Source organism: Aphelocoma coerulescens, chromosome 1, assembly GCF_041296385.1.
Source record: "Aphelocoma coerulescens isolate FSJ_1873_10779 chromosome 1, UR_Acoe_1.0, whole genome shotgun sequence".
Classification (NCBI taxonomy): Eukaryota; Metazoa; Chordata; class Aves; order Passeriformes; family Corvidae; genus Aphelocoma; species Aphelocoma coerulescens.
The window spans coordinates 113,602,269-113,620,097 of NC_091013.1; the positions used below are offsets into that span (position 1 = coordinate 113,602,269).

Sequence of the window (17,829 nt, forward strand, 5' to 3'; positions counted from 1 at the left end):
CCAGGGGTTCCTTCTCTCCTCAGAGGCACCAGCTCGGGCTGCTTCTGTCTTACTGCAGCTTTATGGAACGAGATGCCTGAGACTCTGCTTTAGGAAACCTGGGATCGAGCTGGTGAAGAAACCTGGCCTGTGAGTGAGGTCTGTGGGGAGTCGAGTGGAAACTTGCCAGCTCACTGGAGCCACCACTGGGAAGGGGCTTTGGTCCCAGCAGTGAAAATCTGTGACATTGGGAGTGTGGCTGTCAGAGAGTCTTGTGAATGGTCACACCGGGAAGTTGTTTGGTTGTTTTTTTGTTGTGTGTTTTGTTTTGTTTTTTTTTCTCAAAAGCAAAAGGATTTTTAGCATTTTTCAGTGTCTATGTAATCCAAGTGTTTTTTCTAAAATCTGCTCCTACATCAAAATTTGAACTGTGTTTGTGAAGTGACTCACTTAGAACAGCCTGGCTCGTGGCTGTCCCTGTGGGACAGAACCACTTCTCCCCACTCACTGCTTTGAACCACAGTAACACCAGTCATTATGGGTCACAGTGTGAAGACCTATCAATGTAACTGCCTTTGCATGTAGAGTCATTATAACTGTCAGAAGTAATGTTGGGAGTGTACTAGAATATTTTTCTGAGAAAACTACCAAAAAATGTCTGGGGGATATATAAGAAATGTTTCGTTTTTATGCTTTGGTAAATTCTTCCACAGAAAGGTTATTTTGTTTGTTTTTCAGAAATTTTGATTAGCTGGTGTGAAATTCTACTCAGTATTACTTTTTGTGCTCACTCAGTATCTTGCAGGCAAAGGTTTTAAAGGGCATCACACATTTGTGGCAGAACCCATAACTGAAACTCGAATTTTGTGGCACACCTAGCATCTAGTTAGTGGCCTTGGTTTCAAGTGAATGCATGTGGGTGAGTCAATACACACATATTCAGCTCTGTAGAGCAAAACAGAACTGAGATGAGTATTTACGTTTGTGCTTGCAGGAGTAGGTTCCAAATTTACTTTTATTTTCTCAAATATTATATAACAGCCACTGAGAACAGGAAAAGCAATTGAGTATGATTAACCTGTCATTGTGTTAATTATATACAGTGTAAGGCTGGGATGACAGCAGCAACTGATCAGTTTTTGTTTCAAACACAAGTCTTCCTGGCCAGTGAGGGTTTAGTAGGTTTTAATTCCATCACACATGCTGAGGTTAGGCTCAGTTGGAAGAACTTTATCCCTGGAATTTTTAGTCAAAGCTTAATCACTCGATTAACTTCCTGAAAATAGAGGATTGACCTCAAATCCTCATCCTTAATAAGAACTTTGAAGTTGGTAAGATTCAGTAGAAAACACTTCTCTATCTCCAGAATGGCTTTTCTTTACATTTTTTAAGGAAACTGGAAGGATGCAGTTACCCTTCCATTTTCAAATCAACCTTCACTGAAATTTAAACTTCATGACCAAAATTGCAGTTTGCTTGCTATTTGACTCTTCAGACTTCTTACTTGTTCTCAGTGTGAAAATATAATTACTTGTTTACCAGTTAATGCTGCCTACCTCAACTCAGTTAAAGGGATGCAGCATCCACACTGCTCTTAGTCACCAGTTTCTTGTTGAGACTGAAACACTTGCTATAAAGACTCTTGTGGTACCCTGCAGTATTCATTGTGACTAAGCACTGGGATACTTTTGGTGGGGGGAAAAAAAATCGAAGCTATCATCCACCTTCAGAAAAATGTCAGAATAGATATTTGCATGTATTTTGCATTGTTATTCCTCAGCTGAACTGGTTTTCTGGGGTCAGATGAGGCTTTATTCAACTGGATCTTTTCCAGATTTCATGGCCTGCCTCGGGGTACTTCTTCAGACTGAGATTTGCAGAGCGGGCAGCTGGAGTTCATTTGACAGTTTGGTAAACGATTACTTTGTTCCTTACAAAGAAGCAGGATAGCTTGACTTGCCAGTGAAGTGGTTTTGCAGTATTTGTTATCTAGATTTTCCCTATCCATTAATCTTGTTGGTTTTGGTTTTTTCGTTTTTTGGGTTTTTTGTTTTTTTTTTTTTTTTTTTGTTTGTTTTTTTTTTTTTTTTTTTGTTTTGTTTTTTACCTTTTTGGTCTTTTTTCAGAGCATTCTTGCTTTTTTACCTGAAGTTAAAACTTTTTATTAAAAATACTTAGTCTACAATTGCTTTTAAATGCACTTATGCTCTCTTTCTCCTGTCTGTAAAACTTTTACTGAATCTTTCAGTCTTGATGATCTGTTACTTCTGAACTGCAGAAAGGGAGAGAAAGATCTCTCTCCTTTGTTTACTCATCCTTCTTTGGAGTTACACTGGCAGCTTTTTCATGTCATCCTTTGCAATGTGGTGTAGCATTTGGAATTATCAAAAATCCCTAACTGCTAGGTACTTGGATTCTACTTAATTACAGTGAGATTTGTATTCCTAAATCACTTAGTACAGATTGCCATATTCCCAGGTGTTAACCCAAAGCAGTCAGCATACCTGAAGAGCATCTACTGGGCAAGAAATTGGACTTTTTCCAGACAATTACCAAATGCTAATTAGAAGATGAAGTAGGTCAAATGAGAATGAATAACTTGCTTGTCTTTGCTCAAGTTCTTTGAGTGGGCTCACAGGCAAGGCTTGGGAGATATTGCAGCTTCCACAGGCAGATGTTTTATGTGCCCTGGCTCATTTCACTACAGCTCTTCTACACCGTGTGTTTCCTATCACTAGGGCTCATCTAATTTTTGTGTGATTGATAATTGCTCCTGTGGTCCTTTAATGCACGCTTCCTTTTAATGTGCTGCTGGTAATTCTGTAGGTCATTTCTAAATGCCTCCCAAAAGTTGAGTGAGGCTGGAACTGGCATGGGAAACCAAATTTAAGGCCAGCATAAAATAATGTCTAAACTTATGTGGTGGTAAATGAGACCAGCAATACATTTGTGTGGTTTGTGGGCTATGTACAGTTTTGGGAAAAGCTTCTTGATAACAGTGAGTGATATGCAAGAGTACAGTTTGACGTGTGTCATACCAGGGTTGCTACAGAATTGGGATGTTATTTAAAGCACTTTGATGTTTGCAGGAGGTCCAGTTGTAGAAAAAAGTTTGTGTTTCACTCGTCTATATTTATGGAGTGAAGGAGTGCAGAATATGTCAGAGTTCTATAAACAACAGAAGTTTTCAAGATATTATCTAAAAAATATGATAAAAAATTAGAGTATGTTTTTAAGCTTTAGTTTAGATTTTGGTGTCTGAGTTTTATTTTTGATAGCACTAAGGTTGTTTTCTGCTAATTGCTGCCTGTGTAATGCCATTTACATAAATTACACAATTCCTACAGTGTTTTCCCACTTTTATTTATGATAACTATTTATACTTCACAAAGTGGCCAAGAGCTCTCCCTCCCAGAAGGAACACAGAAATCTAGATTCTTTCTTGTCCCTTCTGCTGTTCTTAAATCCTGATCTTGTGAATTCTTTTGGGTATTGTGGTTTTGTTTGGTTGTTTTTTTTTAAATTTAGGTCTAATAGTTCTAACAAATAGAATCTAAAATTGATAAATTTATAGCAATATTGAAAATATATGGTTTTGAAGGGAAAATGAAACAGCCAAGAACACGTTAGATTTCAAAAATGAGATAATTTGACTTTAATTTTTTTTTTTTTTTTTGAGGAGAAAGAATGACATCTGCTAGCTGCCTGGAGTTGGGAAGAAATCTTCCCTTGAGACTTTCTTATATCTTCTGAAACATCTTACTCTGTCAGTGTCACAGATGGAGCATCCTATTAGACTACTTATACTGTAATTTTTATATTTTATCTATGAAGTGCACCTCTAAAGGAATCGTGGCAGGAGAAAAAAAAGCACATCTTAAAACACAATGAGCTTATCAGTGAGTAAGCCTTTAATAAGATTAGAAGTATGCATAAATATCTTCCTGAATTAAGTCCATGGTATGAAGAATAGTGTAAGAATCCTATTGAAATCCTTCCTGCCTGGACAGTATGAGAATTTTGTTTTTTGTTTAGTGCTTGGCATTTTATTCCTTTGCTTAAGACAGTTGAAATGTCTCTCTGTTTTTTAATTTGAACACGTTTTAAAGGGTAGTATTTTGGAGCATTTTGTTGTGTTAAAGTGGCTGGGGAAATTGGTCTTCCTTCAATTTCTGGCACAACAAAATTATGGGGTTTTTACATCTGGAAGTCTAAAGCCAAGGATTGAGTCTTTCTGCTATTATGATGAAAGGCAAATGAGTTGTTATTCTAATTATAATTTTAAAATATCAATAGAAGTACTCACTAAGTAGCAATAAACATCTCTCTATAAATTTCCTGTTCTATCGATTGTATCTCATATGATAACCCATTAACTGATTGCTGTTGATCAGCAAAATGAAGTGAGATTATATTTATTACTTTTCACTGCCGGCTCTCATAATAGATTATTATGGTAACCATGAAAGGCAGAAAAGAGTAATTGCTGCTTCATTTATGTTAATTATTCATGATTTTTAATATCAAACTCTTCTGAAACATATATATGGAATAAATTAAATCACCAGTTTATTGTTGTACAATTAAAATGCAACAATTGTTTGCTTGTTTGAGGATTTGAAAACAACTGATTTTTTTTTGTAATTGTTTCCTATAGTTCTGCAGCTCTCACTTTACTGTATAGTTGGGTTTTTTTCCTACATCAGGAAACAAATATTAAGAATGATAGCGCAGCTGCTGTGCATGTGTGTAATTGTTGACCTTGGTCACACTTTTGCAATGACAACCCCAGCTTAGAAGGTCAGTGTGCTAATTTCCAACATGGACAGAGCATAAACTTACTCTCAGCTTTCTCAACTACTTTATTAGCAGGCTGATTTGTGGAAGAGGCTCCGTTTTTCTGTTTTGCTCAGGCTATTTTATGTGCCATCGCTGTCGTTACAGTCTGCAGAGATCCTTATATCACCCTCACCTCTGTCACCTGAATGTCACCAGTCAAATGTCACCTGTTCTCCAGGCACTGAACTAATGCAAATGCAAAATATTAAAATATTTTGTCTTTTTTTGTATTTGGGTCAAATTCAAATGTCCTGTGACTGGCAACAGGAAAATACATGACCAGGCCATAGTGAATTTAACTTGTGATTTAAGTGTTACACACTCATCCTTGTTTGATGTACCCAAAAATCATTCTGTGAACTGCAAATTACCATATTAATAAGATTTTTCAGAGCAGAAACCAGTGGCTAGGTCTTCATTGTCATCTGAACTGGTTCTGAAGCTTCTTTCTTACAGTGAGCACTAAAACTGTTATGTCTTTATCTTCCATTTGAACTAGATGATCTTTAATGTCCCCTTGAGTTGTGTGTAAAAGTGAAGCATAATTCCTGTATTTCACAGTGTAACCGGTGTGCCTATACTTTTCTGACAAACAGAACAAACAAAACCATCACTTATGTTGAATTAGCACTTTACCCCAGTGGCAGCCAAAGGTAAGTGTAGTTTTATATCAACCCCAGGAAATCCCTCTCTGTGTGAACAGCAGTATGCAATGGGCTGTAATGGGAATTTTACAAATCCCTCCCTGCAGGGATTTTCATTGTCAGTAGTCTCATGCATATAATGTGCCATAATTGAAAGTCAGGGTTTTTTCTCCTCCTAATTATTCAATAATATTGTTTTATGTGTCATGTAAAAGCATGTATTTTCATGGTTTGTGTATATCTACTTTGAGCAAGTCAGAAAGTGATGGTAATTTTTTCATATTTCTTTTTTTTAATTTGATGCTAAGTATGGTTTGTTACTTCTTAATCCCCGTGTTTCATACCACGAGGTTGTTTCTCCAGCTTAGTCAGAAACAGATATAGCACTGAAACTAAAGCTGGCTGGACTGAAAACAATGGACAGTTTATTTTTAGTGAACTGAGTGTCCAGGTCTTTGACCATGCATTTATTTGTGGCGGAAATGGATATTTCAGAGCCACTGAAGTAATGATTATATTTCTTAAATAGCCTGAATTACATATACTCACAGATGACAAAGGTGTCTAGAAAACTGGGTAAACCAAAATGAGAATTAAAACTGTAAGAAATGACTGTGAAGGTTGGAAACCTTGACATATTGAACGTATTTGCGGTGATCACAGAGATTGAAGTCTTGGGTTGGTCTATCTAGGCAAAGTAATCTTGAAATTTTAATAACATGTCCTGAAAATTGAATCACTGATGGGCCACGTGGCCCTTGTGGTTTGTCATCAGTAATTTCCGTAACAGGTTTTTCCTGCGGCATAAACCCCGGGATAATGTGAAATTTGCTCAGCCTCCAAGGAGGAAGTGAATCTGAATGGATCAATCTATCCACACACCTCTGAGGACAAAAGATTGAGACCCAAGCACTGGGAAGTCATCCCTGGTGGTCTGCAAGTGCGCAGGTTTGAGGGACACACGTTAGAACTGTCCTGCAGGAACACGAGTTGGGCAGATGCTCCACAGCTCTGGGCAAACCCTCAGGTGCCAGATGTGGCTTTGCAATTTGCTTTCACAGCAGCAGAGTTAGGAGAGGTGATGTTGACATGACTTGGTTTTAGTGTGAACCAGCTGTAGGGCAGCTGAAAGGGGCTTAGGAGAAAAGAGTCGCAGAAGACCTGGGAAGAGATGTAAAGTTTGGATCTTGACATTTTAATATAACAATTGCTAAAAAAAACCCCTGCCTGATCTTGGATTTACTCCTTGCTTGTCAATAAAGATAGATGACAATAAAGGAAACAAACTTCTCAGGTGTCTGAGTAGTTTACCCCTTCCTCTCTAGGCTACTCAGCACCTTGGAGTTCCATCAAGGGTCTCATCCAACGGGGCAGATTGTTAGTTTTCTGCTGGATAACCCACTGTGAGCCTCTGGCACAGCTTTAATTATATGATGTACAGGATGAAGGGTGGTAGATGGAAATCAGGAAGGTAATACTGATTTTGCAGGTAGCTGGTAAAGCAATCACTCGCATAATATTTGTATTTTCAGAATCTACTCTTAAAAACAAAAGTCTTAAGAAATTGGAAAGGTGACAGAACAGAGTTACGGGATGTTTCAGGAATGGAATCCATTCAACTGCAGTCTAAGAAAACTCCATACACGCAGTTTGTCTAGAGAGGGGACAAAACATCCCTTTTATAACAATTGTTCTGTGATGCTGTCTGTGTAGACTGCAGTTGTCTCCCCCAGCTTTAAGATTTTCTTCATTTTATTTAACTCAAAAAGACCTTGTGGCAGAAGGAGAGTTTGTGCAAAACTACCTGGGAGTATTTCTTGTCTTTTAAGGTGAGCTTTTCCTTGTGTGTTGAAATTGCCTCTTGAGGACTGAGTGGAGGTGCTTATAATTGTATTAATGAGATAACTTTGGAGTAAGAAACATGCTAACAGAGGGCTGGAAGCTGTGAGGTTTGCTCTGTCATTCCTCATCTGCTTCCCTGATCTTCTGTGGGACTGTGTTGTTTACCCTTAATAGCGACAGTTTACTTTTTGCACATAAATGATCATATTTTCTTCAGTAGTGCATAAGTTGATATTACTTTTTTTAATTTGTATTCTTTGCATATAATACTCATTTCACTGCAACACTCAAGGCAAAGAAAATACAACTGGGTTCTTTTAGCTGTTAAAAGTTAATTTCTGTTGTAGTTTTATATTTTTAGATTCAAGTTTGTGATTCATGAAAGGAAGACCTTTCAAAAGGTCTTAAGTCAAAATGGATATTGCATATGCTATAAATCTCTGTAATACTTCTCCACAGGGGCTTACCTTGTTTTTAGATTGCATTAGTCTCCTTTTGAAATAGGGAATCACAGAACCATAGAATCATTTGTGGGGAAAAAGACCTTTAAGATCATCGAGTCCAACCATTAACCCAGCTCTGCCATGTCCACTGATGAACCATGTCCATAAGTTTAGACAGCTTTTAAATATCTTCAGGAAAGGTGACTTACCCCCTCCCTGGGCAGGCCATTCCAATTCTTGACAACCTTTTTTAGTGAAGAAATTTTTCCTAATGTCCAATCTAAGTTTCCTCTGGCACAACTTGAGGCCATTGTTTGTTACCAAAGCACCACCCCATGATGAAAACAGGAGTGTTGAGCAGTGAAGCATGCAGTACAGTAATTTCATATTGGGGAAAAAAGTGTAAATTTGAACTCAGCTGCCTATGACTTACAAAAGCAATATATCTGTTCTAAAATATATTGTAAGAATAATTGGATTTCCTGGCATTAATTAGATAAACTTCACCATAAAACAACAAGAACAACAAGTTTATAGCTCAGATAAAAGCTTATAAGATTTAAAAGATGAGTTGGCATATCTTGTGCACTTACCTCAAGATTTGTATTCCAGTGAAGGAAACCCACTATTTTTCTCCCAAGTAAAAATAAAACAGAAGTTGTGGCAGGTTTTTAACAGTGTTTTATAATCTAGAAATAAGAGGATTGTGATACATTTTCTACAAAATCTGTACTTCCTCACAGGAAAGTTTTAATTCACCAGGGCATATTTTATATAAATTCATTTAACGTAGGGATTACTTTAAGCACAACATATAATGGAAATGCCATTCATATTTTTCAAACACTGGAGTATTAAACACATGCTACAGGCAGAAGCAACTTCCAAAATGCTGAAATATGCAATCACAGAAAAAAAAACCACCTTTTTTTTTTTTTTTTTTTTTTGATGTCCAAATCTTTATTTCTTAATGCCAGGATCAGTCAAATTGTATGTGTAGGGAGAACTTTCCATATTTTTCCCTCACAGTTTGCTGTTTCAGGGCCAGATTAATGTGGTGGCACGCCAAGCAGTCAGCAAGAAAACAGTGGATAATGGAAAAAAAACCTTGAAAATACCCACACTATTGGGATGTGCAGCACAGCCCAGCATGAAAGCTGTCATATGGGCCCAGCTTATTAGTGCTGGCTCTGTTCCATGCCAACAGGACCCAGGCTGGCTCCTGCTGGCTCATCCCCTTTCCCTCAGTGTTTTGGATCCAGAAGGAGCTTATTAGCTCAGGTGCATCGCCTTGCCGGGCCAGGTTTTGCCTGGGATTAAGTGGAGGCTAATAGGAGCCCGGGGCTCCCCGGAGTCAGCTGAAGCCTTGCCACGAGCAGCTGCACTGCTGACCTGGCTCCAACACCTGCTCAGGGCTCTGCTAAAGCATCCTCCTGCACCCAGGCTGCCTCTGCAAACTGCCAGCTCTGATATCCCAGCATCTGTGGTGCACTTCATCTGCAGCCCAAATGAACTATTTGTGGATATTTCTGGGCTTGAAGGTGTTTCTAGAGAGTGACCCCACGACTAAACCATCTCCGACTCTTTGGTGCCTTCCCCTTTCCCCTGTTTGCAGCTGGGCTGGGAGGGCAGTAAGGGTTGAGCTGGGATCAAGCAGGCACTGGTCAGCACCTAATTAACAGCTAGTTCATAATTACTCCAGGCTTATCTCTAGCTGGGGGTACTTGATATTGCTTAGTCACGTTTGATGCGTTTTGGAGGCTAAAATTCCTGTCTGATCTGGATATTGCCATGAGCTGTCTGCTCCAAACTATTCTAAAATCAATGAAGGTGTATTCATGTGCAATTTGCTGAATCTGTACCGTGTGGGAATTAATCCACATATCTTTCTGATACATTGTGGTAATTTAATTACTTCAGTAAATCTATGATTCAGAAATTAAGCTTATCTCAATTAAATTAATAACCTAGCTTGCCATTTTGGTAAACTGGTCAGCTGTCAACTTTGGATGTTAATAGAGGGAAGAGCAAATGAGTGTTACATTACCTCACTAATGAAAAGATGGGAAAGCTGGATGTCTTCTTCAGTGATTTAAAATCTGCCTGTCATAGTATTATGTATTATTATTGGCATAAAATAATAACATTGTGTATTATTATGAATTGCCTAGTAATAATTACTAAAACCAAGATAAGTTAGAAAAGAAAAAAGAAAACTGTAATTATGTTAAAAAATAGTTGTTGGTTTTTTGTTTGTGGTTTTTTTTTTAAATCACTATGAAAATCAGCTGGAATTTACTAGTTAAGAAGTACAAAAAACCATTTTTACTCTCACTAGCTTCTCTTCCAGATACCATTTTCCTCTTGCCTTTAGGGAACATTAGCTTTAAGAGTGATCTGCTGATTTTTCTCTGCTTTCTGTGCTTCTGAGGGTACCATGAGACATTAAACATGGGGCTGATCACAGCAGTTAATGTTTATTTTGGTGGTTGTCCTGCCAAGTCTTGCTGGATCCACAGGTGGCCACAAGTTTGGACAGTTTTTATTTTTTGTCAAATTAAATATTTTATACTAATGAATGCATAAAATAATGTGATTAGATATATTTTAATGAATTAATATCAACATCCTCCTAATTATTTCTGTTTCCTCAAAAGATACTTGAATTTTCAAAAGCATGTGTAAAAATAGACATGCCAAAAAAGTATACTGAGAGGAGCCAAGTCATTATTTTACTTTGATGTGCAGATTTGCTCTATACAGGGTGTTTCTGTTTCTGGTCATAGCTGTGGGATTCTTGCTAGAGAAATCACCTATTTCAGAGAAGATGGTAAAAAACTGTCACTTGTTTTTAAAATTAAATTTTGCTGTCCTAGACTCCAGTATGATTCTCATTAGCAAATCTTCCAGCCAATTTGCCCATTTTTGTTTTGTGGATCCTGTATTTTCTAGTTGTCATTATCAATAGTTTTTGAAAGGAGTCCTTTGAAAAGGAGGGAGGAAAAAGCAATTTTATTTCAAGGTATGACTCCTAGTAACATTTCTGGTGAGTTTTTGTCATCTTTTTTTGATATCTTCTGATGTTATACACTTAATATAATGTGAGTGCCTGTTGCTGCTTCATTCTCTTTTCTCTTCCTTCCACCTTTCATTATCTAGTCTACTTTTACGAACATAAATTTCCCTCTCTGCAAAAGCAGTCATGTCAAAACACTTTCTACCAGCCACTGATCTATGGTGGGATTCTATTACAATCCAAGGGATTGCTCTTTTAAGAATCTCATTAAAGTCTGAACAAACAATATGAAATGAAAAATCCTTCCCCAAGGCACAGAGGCTGTAGACAATACTGCTTTGCAAAGCTAGATAGGTGAGATGATATTAGACAGGCAATAATGAAAATATCAGAAAGATTTCATAGCTAAAAATGTGTAACAATTATGGTCAAGAAAGTGGCCTATTTTCTGATTTTAAACATTAAATGTAATTCACAGATGAGAGAGTATAACCACACAAAATCTTTCCTGATAAGGTATTGGTCAGAGGGGATGTTTCTCATGGACCTTTTGTAGATCTACTGAAAATTTTACAGTGATTTTTCCTTTAAAGATCCCCACTAAAAAGATACCAAAAGTTGGGGTTTAATATCTTTTTTTAAAAGAAAAATAGTTGAAGCAAAAAATGTCATTACATTAGCATGCTTTTAAAGTTCACACTCTATAAATTTTATCAATTCATGTACTAGAACTAATTTTTTTATCTGAGCCATGGATGTACTAGAAGATCTTACCAGTCATTAGTCTGTGGGTAACTTCTGTTAGTTTTTAAAATATTTGTATTTAAACACATAAAGACTGGTCTGTATCTGAGTATTTCATAAAACTTTATCTGCACTCAGGGCTTAACTAAATTTGTCTTTCTGAACAGCTTTTCTTATGATAGCTGAGCAGTTTGTTACTGCAGCTGTCTCCTGAGAAGGAAAGAAGAGCTTGAAAACTCTTATTCCTGAAAGGGTGATAGGATTAGAGGAATGCTCCAGAGACAGTGGGGGGAAAAAAGTATTTTCTAAATTAGACCCTTTGAAAATTGTTGTATTCTCTTGGTACTGAGACCTTTAGCAGTGGGGTTCATGGCAATTCCTGTACTCTCCTGGGTGGCCAGAGTCTGGCACTGTTCGGAGCAGACTTGTGAGTTGTGCATTCTCCTTCTGTTTGTATTTTTGGGTGGAAGGCTGAGTGGTTTTCTTTTTGACACAGACCTCATTACAGGTATTCATTGTCTCTATCATCTCCATGTAGAATCTGCCCTTGTTTCTGTAGCTGTATATTTGCCATGAAGATGCCAAAGGAAGGTAATCTAATGTCGTTGTCCATAAATTGAAGCTTGAAAAAAAGAGGTGATTAATGGTAAAATCCATAGCTTCTGAACAGACATATGTGTAACTTGCTTTTGTGTTCTTTAGGATTTTTGTTTTGGGGTAGGGTGCTGTTTGTCTCTATATTCCACTAATGTTTAATTTCTGGATTTACTCTTAAAATGTTAAAAAAGGCTTTATCAACAGAACTCATTCATGAAATGGGAAAGTTTAGCTGTTTGAGGATTACACACTGTCAATTAAGACAAATAGTTATTGGCTGGTGGGAAGCTCGTGAGCAGGTAATTACAAGAGATGTTCCCTGTTAAACCACCACGCATAACCTATCAGATTTCAAGTGATGCAGATTAGGCTGATAAATTAAATTCCATCATTTGTACCTTCCTCCACTGAGGGCTCTTGCACTTTTAAAATTTTGTTTGCTTTTGCGTGTGGGGAAGAAAAACTGTTTTAAAAATTCATTTAAGTCATTAGTAACTGAGCTGAGAAAATTGTGTGGAATCGAAGTTCCTACTGAACACCTGGCTGGAGTCTGGGCTGCCCAAGTTTGGCTGGGAAATGCTGTTTGGTCCCATCTCCTGTAGACCAGAGCAAGGACTGTAGAATAACCAAGATGTGGTAATTACCTCTTTCCAATTAATTACTTACCACACAGCACAGGGGAAGGCAATTCCAAGAGGGGCCATAGATGGGTCAAACCAGGCAATGACTTGCTCAAAATCTCTGCAAAAGTGGTTTGTTTTTTTTTTTTTTTTTGGTCTGCTATTCACAGAGAAAAGGAGCAAGTAGAGTTTTGAATGTGCACTGTGAAGATACAAGTTTTCATACCACACACCAGTTTAAAAAGTCTACATTACCACAACTGAATACATTCAAATGATTTTGTATTTTTTTTAAAAAAAGGAGATAAATATTGGAAATATTAAAGACACACTGGTCAGAAAAGTCACTGAAAGTGCAAAATTGTAAATTTTGACATCTGACACAATTTTTCCTATTTAGATAAAAATCACTGTCCGTATAGAATTTGGACATAAGTATGCCAACAAAAATTGTCAATCCCATAGAAAAGAGAAGATAGGATGGCATTACATGCTTTAGCTCAAGGGGTGGTTTTTTTAGTGTTCATTGTTCTTGCTATAAATGGAAGTAAAAGTGAACTTTTGTGCATTCATGTTGTGGAATAAATGAAGCGAATATTAAAAACTAGAGTTTTGAAAAGCAGAGGGCAAAAACAATCAAGTGACAGGAAATGGACACATCTGGGCCCTAATGGGTTAAAAGTAATTAATTTCTATTTGCAGTTGCAAGTTAAAACCCAGACATCACCCAGCACTCTTCTATGTGACTGTTACCATGTCCATCTCATACCATATCTGAGCACAACTTACAGGAAAAGGAAATGTGTAATTGTATAGTCAGGACAAGGAGAACCCTTAGGCCAGACTGGAACCTTTATTTGCTTGGTTTTTTTTTTAATCAGTGTTCAGAGTTTTGGGGACAATACAGCGAGGAGAAACACGGGCAGAGGCTTGTAGCACACCTCTTGGCTTCAAAGGGCTGCTGTATTTTCCATAGATATCTTAGATTTTGCTTTAGTGAAGACAAAGTCACCTGTGTGATCCATACCATGAAGCTGAGCTTAAACTTCCCTGTTGTCCGTTCTGTGCTTGCACTGACATGAGTGGTGTGAATAGTGAAGAGGGGCTTGATTCAGGGGATATTCACCCAAATTGCTGGGGCTGTTTAATGGCCTAATAATAATGTTTGAATTGTTTCTGACTACTAACTAGGTCCTCTGTGGTTTTTGTTTTTGGTTTTTTTTTAAATAAGGGTAAGTTTGTTTGCTCCCGAGCTCTTACCAGGTCAAACTGTGGTGTCTTGTTTGATGCAGATTTTGTTGTGTACGCCTGATTAGGACCACATGAATAAGGACAAATACAGAATTCCCCTTGTTCTGTTAAGTAGATGCTTTTGTCAAAAATCTGTTTCAGGAACATTATTCTGAACTCTATGGACCATATAATACTGGATTTTTTGCATGGTATACAAAATATCTGGATTTTTCTTAACAAGACAGAAATCCTGTAGGCTGAATCAACGTGTCACCTTTGATTTAAAGGGGTGATTTTCCAAAAAGAAAACTTCCGGAATGATCCATCTCTGTAGGCATATTTTGTGTCTAATAATGCAGTACAGTGTCAATATATCTGATTTTTAGTGAGGATGAGCTGTACTTTGTGTTTAGGCCAGTCTATAAACATACATATCTTTTCTAAGCTGTCCTGTTTACTGTGGGAAGTTGGGTTGCATAAATCCAATGCAGTGGATCCCCAGCAAGCCATACTGAAACAGTTCGTGGCATCTGGTTTGGGTTTTTTTGTAATTTGTTATTTTATAGCCTAGATAAACAGATGCAATTTGGTTGAAACCCGGAACTAAGAGGTACCACACGTTGGATAACTGAGAAATGAGGTTCTTCATATCTTTGAGTGAGATTTGTTAAGGTTTCATTACAGTGTTTCTGGGGCATTTCCTGTAGTTTTGGGAGCCTGGGCTGATCTTAGTTCTGGAGAAGGTGAAACTGGAGCCTTGTTACAGAGGAATCTTCCACACATGATTAAACTTAAGGCACTCTGACACACACTGTCCTAGGACGCTGAACCACCCCAGCAGTTTTCCCTCTCCATGTTTTGTTGAGCACATTAAAAGGTAATTAAAAACGTTTTCTCAAGGCATGATAGCAGTAACATGTCTCCATTTACGGCAGGTATTTGCATTTTAAAAATATTTTTTAAATGTAATCAGGATACTTTTCTTTTTTCTTCACCAGAAGTTATATTGTAAAGTGAATTTGAGTATAACATGAGTACATCATCAGTGTGTTGTTGGCTTTTATAATTAAAACCTTAGTCAGTCAGATCTCATTAGGCATCTTACATGTCATTAATTTATAAAGAAAATACTGCATGTATTAAAATGTAATTTTGGTTAATGCATAACAACTAAAATTATTAATGATTTTTTCGGGTAGTCATTACTTTTCAAACCTCTTTCGCTGTGGGAATCTACAGCAGCTGAAATAACAGAACACTGTGTGAAGTACAATATCTATCAGAAACTACTGAGGATGTGCCACAGCAATGACAAACATTTGTGATAAGAGACCCCACCATCTCTTTCTGCTCCATCAAGGCAGGCAAACATCTGTACACTGCTTCCAGTGTACTTACTGAGATGTGTACAAGAGCAGAGCGCTGTGCACGTGGCTAAATAGAAATGTATTTAGGAAAAACAGGTGGAACTTGGACTGCAGTTTGTTGGAAAATAGGTGGATGGAGAGGTATGCAGATAAGGAAGAAAATTATCCTATTCTACAGTGTTACCATAATAGTTCACCCTGTGAGGTGTACATTCAGTTCAGATTGAAGCCAAGAGATACTTAGATATAAAAAGATATAAACCCAGCTTTCTTCCAGGCTGCATTCCATTAGCAACACGTAAAACACAGGATATCCTGTCCTTTTTATGTAGCACCTTGGATCATTTCAACATTTTTCACGGTCACTGTGACTGGGCTCTGTTCTGTGCATCTTGGTCGAGATGTTCGTAACATCGGCACTGACTTCAGCAGTCCAAGTGCTGTCTTCTGCCTCCTGTTTGGAGGTAAAACGTTGCTCCAGCCACTCACTTGGAACCAGGAGATTGCCTGCTGCAAAAACAGGCTATCAGCATTTATTAGCATGGCATTCTTCACAAGCCTAAGACAAATGAAACATTTAAAAGGAGTGGAGCGTGTTGGGTTGTTGGTTCCCGTTTCTCCTTAGAGGGAGAGGATGCTTTTCCCTTTGACTCATACATATATATGTGTATGTGCTTCCATGAAAAACTTAATGTTTACAAATCTAGGTTTTATTGTTGGTGGGTTTTACATTGTTATCTTTGAACACGTTGAGGTTAACCATGGTTTTGAAATTACCAGTGCATGATTTTTGGAAAGGAAGTGAAGAGAGTTTATTGCCTTAATTACAATGTAATGTTCATATTAAATATATTTATATTTTAAAATTCCAATTTAAGGAGATTTTAATAGAAGCTGGAGCTGATGAGGCAAAGCAATGCAAAAAGACTGTTCCAGATGGCATTCATCCAGAGGGAGACATTTGTGTATTGACAACGGTGGAAATATATGGAAAGAGAAATAAGCAGCGAGTATGAGACTAGTGAAGAGAAACCGAGTGAGAATAGTCCAGGACTCAATCTGCTGTTGCAAGAAGAGGACTAGCAGTATTCTCTACGTGCTGTAATCTGATCCCAGGGAAAGATGCTGAAAACAGTAAATGTTTCAGTCAGGCAGTAGGGCAGTGAAGGAGTGAGTCAGCAGGGCAGTTGTAGATGAAATTCCAGAGTGGGAGAATAAAAGTTTTGCAAAAACGTGAGAAAATAGGGAAGATGAATTTATAGTGAAGGTCAGTCTTGATGTGATGATGGAGATATAAAGGTCATTTTTATGGATTAAAAACAAGAAAGACTGCATTGTGTGGGGCTTTAGTTACTGCCATGGGTAATTTGGTGAACCAGGGATCTCATCTGGGCATAATGGTGATTCTTCCTTGTGTCAGAGGATACTTTTCTTCAAGGGAACCTCTCTGCAAAGCAAAATGTTTACATTTGACTAACTGCATTTAAAATAAATTGAAAGAAATATGAAAAATACTCTCCAATGTTAAAAGTCTTTCCCATTCCTTTTTGATGTTGTTTGAAGTGACACCACCAATTCTAGGAAATACCTTATAACTACCTCAGGCCAAGGTTAGAATTAAATATTGTGTCAAGAAAAGCAGAGTTTTTAGTTAAAAGCAAATACCAGCTGCTGCCTTTGATTTTAGAAGAGAGCTTTTCTTGCTAAATGCCTCATTATAGTGTTGTGTATCTGCTCCCCTTCCATGCAACTTTTGTTCAGGCTCCTTATTCTGAAGTTGCTTTAGAATTTATTATTTAGTTTTTAGCTCTGTCCTATTTGGATATTTTGCTTTAGGTATTAATTTCTTCCTCTTGTGCTTTTTTCCCCTCGGTGCTGTAGTGAATCTTCAGTGTCGTGCCATGGGAGTGCACCAAGGGAGGCATTTTTTCACCTCCCCAGATACCAGCCAAGCAAAGCCTCCCTGGGAGGACTCCTGGGAGCATGGAGAGTTTCATAAATTGCAGATTAATTAAGAATTGCCCTGCTTGGAAAAATATATGTGCTGCCTTGTACTTCATAACTTCCGTGTGCTGTCTCCTATCCAACCTGGCAGCATCCTCACTCTGACTCTGCTGCCCAGAATGTTGGCCTCTGCATGGCTATCCAGTTGTGCTTTGCAATTCGGAATAAAGGGGATCATGGATTTTTTGTAGCCACCTTCTGCAAGTAATAGAGATTTTTTTTCTGCAATAGAAAGCAGGTTCTCTTAGTTACATTGCAAACTTAAAAGAGTAAATGCAGTGAATTAAAATATGCTATTTGTAACTTGGAACTTAAGAAATACCAGAGCTTCTTTTAATTCTGCCAGAAAGAGGAACAGTTATGTCCCTTATGAAGTTAAAGCAAGTCTGTTTTATAATGAAAGCTGTTATGAGATGGTAGAGACATGGTTCAGTGGCTGTATCATTGCCATCTTACCAACTTTCTGAAAGCGCTACCTATCCATCAAATGCTGATTCATTT

The 17,829-nt window shown here is 37.6% G+C and overlaps 1 protein-coding gene across 19 annotated transcripts in view; it reads left to right on the plus strand.

Moving 5' to 3' along the window:
- Positions 1-17,829, plus strand: part of CADM2 (cell adhesion molecule 2) — a 589,213-nt gene that overhangs the window by 158,624 nt on the left and 412,760 nt on the right. Inside the window, exon 1 of one of the 19 annotated variants that reach the window (XM_069025065.1) lies at positions 3,860-3,878. The exons of the other annotated variants lie outside the window; for them this stretch is intronic. The gene's annotated coding sequence lies outside the window, so the exon portion shown is untranslated. Of the gene's footprint in view, positions 1-3,859; positions 3,879-17,829 lie in introns of those variants that run through there. 19 annotated transcript variants of the gene reach the window in all.